Below are 6,099 nucleotides of genomic sequence, written 5' to 3' on the forward strand. Positions count from 1 at the left end.
CACAACTTGGTTCAGGCCAAGCACACAGATGCAGTATTCAGTAGGAGGCAAATGGCAGACTTCATATTTCAGCTCATAGAATTAAATGGTTATAGTTCACTTATAGTTTTCTTAAAATAGCTTATGCTTTCAGTTCATACTTTCTCTTAGGGTTAGACTCTCAAAAATAGAGTAAAGATAAAGGAAGGTTATTTGTGACTTACAAAGATCACATTCATGAAATTTGTGCAGTAAAGGACATAATTGTATCTGTGCATTTACTACAGTTATTCTGCATCTATCCAAATCTAATTTTCAGCACATTAGACTGTAAGACATGTTTGCGTTGCTGCATCAGTAGCCCAATTAGCATATCTTAGAAAATCTCTAAATTTGAACCTGAAAAATTAAGGGAAAAATAACAAAATCACAATAAAGTTAAGAAATTATTCAGAGAACACTTTGGTGACATGAATACCTCTAAGGTAATGCTTCACCTGCCTAAGCTAAGAAGTCCTTTAGAGGGTAAAGTCACTAATGGTACCTGTGGCCAAGTTCATGGGAATCTTTGTTGGAGACTCTGGGGATGTTTCCAGAAGAAGTGATTGCATTCTCTGTAACTTGAGATACTGTTATAATTGGGGGCAGTGTTTCTTAATTACTCAGCCTTTCTGTCAGATTGATTCTGTCATTCTGGTTTAAAACTACTTAGAAAAGTAAAAGATAGTGACTGGGTTTCTTATGATAGAATGATATCTTCCTGAAGTAAATAAAACTTTGATCGAGTTTGTGATATATTTATGGAGGGAAAATAAATTTGAGCTTTTGTTAATTATTGGTAACTTCACCACACTTTTCCGTAATTTGTAGAATTGCATAAAGTTAAATAACAATTGGACAAGTCATAAAAAGGATCAAAAATAAAGTTGAACTAAAATCAGGACTGCTTTGGAAGCCATGTGTCCTACCTTCTGATAGTCTATTTCCTATGCCTCAACCACTGCAAAGTCACATAGGCCAGGGAGAGATGTCATTTTCCCCATTTCCCTAGGCATAGTTACAGGTTCAGAGTGGGTAAGTAAGCTGAGGCAAACTAACCTTGTTAGAAGTACAGAGTTCAGGCATTTTGATTCTCCCCTATGGAGTCACAGAGGTAGCTAGAAAAGAAATGGTGCCACGCTGACAAGACCAGAGAACAGCCAGGGAAGGTAGAAATGGACAAGGGTGTGTCAGAGTTAGGGTAGTGTGAAGAGTCCAGAACTGGGTGTGTGGAGGTCCATGCATGTGCTTGAGGTCATGTTGCACCCACTCTGTCTTCTGTTAACACTTTCTAAGACTTTTTCAGAAAAAAAAAAGCCAATGAAGAGCTATGGTAGGAAAAATAGAACTTTTTGAGAGAATTCTTACACATTTTCACATATGTGAGTAATGTCTCCACTGTAATAGTGTAAGACTATAGCATAAGAGAAAGATTCCTCTGATATGTACATTGCAAGCCCGTTTAATCAATTGTTAAACTGTTGATGAGTTCATTGCAAGTACAGAATTGTGGAATTGGCAGGGTCTCTTTTTTACTTTTGTTCTGTTGCTTCAAGCCAACAGAAGTTTTACAATAAGGAATATGTGAACATCTGTTTACAAATTTTCTTTTTATTTCATTTTATTTTCTTTCTTTATTTTTGTATTTTAGGGAAGGGTCTATAGGATGTTCAGAGTCTCACTACTAGATCAGACTCATAGTGATCCATCTGTCTACAGCCTCCCAAGAGCTGGGATTACAGGCACACATCACCACATTCAGTCTCAATTGCTGTTTCAGTGCACCCCAGGGACGGGGCCTGCGTTTACAAATTTTGAGTGATAATGAACTCACAATCTCATAAGAAAGGATATTGCTCTATTTTCAGATATGTCATGAATTTCTTATATTTGACAATATTGTTCTATGATTTGTTCTGAACTCTATTTCCAGAGTCTATAGAACTAGTCTTTGTCTTCTGGTGTACAAACCTTAGAAATATTTGCAAGTAGTTCATATACTGTTCTTCAATTATCTCTTTTCCAAAATAAATATACCCAGTTGCTCTAAATATTTCTTAAATGCAAAGACCCTAGGATTAAGTTTAAGATATCTGATAAAATTTCCCACAGGGCTGGGGAGATAGCTCAGTGGTCTAAGCGCCTGCCTGGCAAGCACAAGGACCCAGGTTGGATTCCTGGTACCACATGCTGAGCTAGCCCCATCCCAGGCCCTCTGAGCCAGCCACTGAAACGGGGCATATAATTCCAGCACTGGGGAGACCCAAACAGGAAGATCATTACTAGTCTGAGCTGTGTAGTTAGACCCTGTAATAAATAAAATTTTTAGAAGTCCCATAAAAATAGTATTCTTTACTTCTGAGTCCTATCTGCAGAAGTAGTGAAAACTTTAGAACATTTAATGTAAAAAGTGATTAAATTTATTTAGCTTTTTAAATTTTTTATTAATTTTAATGAAAAAGAAATAGTAATGAGACAGTTTCAAAACTGATTAGTAGCACAGTTACAATAATTAATATATTGCATATTGTTGTCTTCCTAGTAGTTATTCACAGTATAAGATGCAGACATGATCTCTAGCAAAATACCACCAACATACCTCACAGACCTAGAGAAATCATTTCTAAAATTTATTTGGAACCAGAAAAGACCTAGAATACCAGAGGCAATCCTGGTCAACAAAGACAAGGCAGGAGGCATTACAATTCCTGACTTGAAATTATACTACAAAGCTACTGAGATAAAATCAACATGATACTGGAAAAAAAATAGACCTGAGGATCAAAGGAATAGATTAGATGATGCAGAAAGAATTACAGACACACTCAGCTACCTTATCTTTGACAAAAGGGACCAAACATGCTTACTGGAAGAAAGATAGCCTCTTTAACAAATGGTGCTGGAAAAACTGGCTCTCTACATGTCTAAAACTAAAACTTGACCCAGATCTATCACATGCACTAAACTAAAGTCAAAATGGATTAAAGATCTAAACATTAAAATAGAAACACTAAATCTCCTGGAAGAGAAAATAGGAGGAAATCTTATTTAGTTTTAAAGTGATTAAATTTCAAAGTCAATAGGAGTTATACTTTCTGGTTATAAGTTAATAAAGTCATTGGTAGAAGCTTGGCAAAAATAAAAATGAATGTACTTCAAATGGACATTGCTACTTGAATAAATTAGACTTAGTTACCCTGAAAAATTATGAAAGGGAATACTAAAATATCACATCTTAGATTTCTGGTCTTGAGTAGAGTTATAGCCCAGTGCAGCTCTCTACTATCTCAAAAATCTATCAAAGCTCAGACATATGATCAAAATATTTACCACACCTAAGCCATCTTCCTTTTCTTCCCTGTTTTTATTTTCACCATCCAACTTATTTTTACTTTACAATTTTTAATGAGGGCATAAATTTAGTAATATCTGTATGAGTGCAGGGTTTACAATATGCACTGCATCAAATAAATCTGATCTGATACCTGTATCAGTTATCTGTACCACATTATTTCAAAACTTAGCCAGTCAAACACAGCAAGCACTCTTCATTCCATGGTCTCCCCATGTCAGGAGTCTGGGAGCAGCACAGGGTTTGCTGCTTGCTCAGATCGCTCTTGAGGTCATAGAGCATACTGAGTAGGGATGCAGGATTGTTTCAAGCTGCAACTGCGGCTCAAAACATTTTCTCTAGGCTGACTCAAATTCTTCTTGCTAGATCCCAGAACTTCTTTGGCTATTGGCCAGAGGACATTTCAGTTTGTAGCCACCGGAGCTTCCCGATAACCACATCCAAAATTACTGTTTTCTCTAAAATAACAAAGATGGAAAGTGCATTGTTTTATATCCCAGTCTGTGAGATCACATGCCATGATTCTGGCACTACCAACAGACCAACCCGAGGACTGTGTTGGAAAGATTTATACTTGCATTGAATACTGGATGGAGGGCCAGAAGGTAAGAATCTTTGGGGACCACCACAAAAGTTGGTTTTCTCAATACTGGTAACATTTTATCATATCAGGATACAAAAGATCCATTAAAACTTACTGTTCTGATATAAAAGTTATTTATATGTAACTATATCTTTTGTGATTTGAATAATAAAAGCTTATTTCTCCTAAATAAACTATACAATATATAATCTGAAAACCTACAACTGACTCATATTTTAACAAAAAATGCATGAAAGTGGTATAAAAGAAGAGAAGGAAAAACAGGAGAGAAGAGAAAGAAGAGAAGAGAAGAGAAAGAAGAGGAAAGAGGAAAATAGGAGGGGAGGAGAGAGAAGGGGAGGGGAGAGGAGAGGAGAGCAGGGGAGGAGAGAGGAGAGGAGAGGAGAGGAGAGAAGATAAGAGGAAGAAAAAGAGGAGGATGAAGAGGGAAGAAGAGAACTAGGAGAAGAGGAGAGAGAGAAGGAAGAGAAGGAGGGCAAGGAGAGTGAGAAGGTGAAGGAGGAGGAGAAAGAAAAATCTCATGTGCTTGGGCTGTGGATGGTCATTGTGTCATTCAGGAACACAATGGAGAAGATTCATAACTCACCTGGTAATTCCAGGAAATGTCAGAGGGGAAATACATGTGCTGAACACTGAAGGATGCACTTGCTTAAGAGGCAGGTGTGGCAGGCAGGTGTGCAAGAGGGGCAAGGGCAGGAAGTAGGGAGCACTGAAGCCAATTTCAAGAAGTGCCAGGAGGTCAGGATGGCTTTAAAATCAGGGTGCGTTTCACACGACCAGCAGATGGTACTTAAAAGGTAGACACAGGTGAGCTTTAAAAGCCCTAAATGCCCACTGTAGAACTTAAGCTTTACTTTGTAAGGCATGACAAACCAGCAAACAGAACACATCTAAGTTATCAGGAGAGAGAGAGAGAGAGAGAGAGAGAGAGAGAGAGAGAGAGAGAGAACCGGGTCTAAGAGGAGACAAGGTCCAGAGTTTTAGGCAAATAACTTTTAACAATTCCAAGTTTGCAACTATTTTCTAAAGAGAGATGAGCCTTCCAAAACAAGCATACAAATAAAACATGTTAATATTTTCTTCTAATTATGTTTAACTCCTACTAGAAACATTAATTTCAACTAATATTTAAGATAAATTGAATATTTCAGTTGTTTCATTAGATAAATGATTGCATTTTGTTGCCATGCCACACTGTGTACATTTCTATGGGTATGAGTGATGAGTTTAAATGGTTGATATGCTAAAGAGAAGTAGTTTTCTGCCATAGATTCCAGAGGCTCTTATTCAGTAGAAACATAGAGACATACTGGTTTTTAAAAATGCAGGTGTACTCACTAGACTCCACCAAACCAGGCAAGATTCTAGGACCCAGTCCTGTTCAGGCATAATCCGAGGATAATTACTGCAGCTCCCTTCCCAAAGTCCTGTGTGTTTATATTACTCCCCCAAATTAGGCTCCTGTTATAAAGTACAATAACTCTGTCAGAAGTGATGTAATAACACTCTTTATGGGCACACGCCTGCACACATCCATGTAAAGTGGTTCAGCAGGCTGCCATAAGTGGCTTTGGAAGACTTTCATAAATGTAGCTTTACACTTGAAACAGTGATTAAAATGCAGCAGCAAGTTTGCAAGGAAGGGAAAGCAATAACAAGGCTGATTCAAAAGAACTCCCAGTACCTCAGAGTGGATTATTAGGTTGAGTGGATATTAGACTGCCCCATAGACAACACCCATTAACCCTCATGGATAATTACATAGTAAGGGATATTAGACCAATATATGGTTTGCAGACATCTTCTCCCACCATGTATGTTGCTTTATCATTTTGTTGATTTCTATTATTACTATTATTTTGCTTTGCAGAATCTTTTCAGTTTAATGTAGTGCTACTGGTTTTGTTTGTAAATTTCTCACAATATGTAGTCCAATTCCAAATGGTATGTACACTTCATAATATACTGATCACTTTGAAGAATTTACTAATTAATGAGACAGAGGAGACACATTTTTAAAATATTTACATGTTGGAGATTATACACATAAAATAAGCATAAAATCATGAAGGCAATTTAAATGCCAAAGGAAGCTTTCTAAAACCAAGCCTGATGCTATGGCTCC

This window comes from Octodon degus, unplaced genomic scaffold (assembly GCF_000260255.1).
Source record: "Octodon degus isolate 3935 unplaced genomic scaffold, OctDeg1.0 scaffold00264, whole genome shotgun sequence".
NCBI lineage: Eukaryota > Metazoa > Chordata > Mammalia > Rodentia > Octodontidae > Octodon > Octodon degus.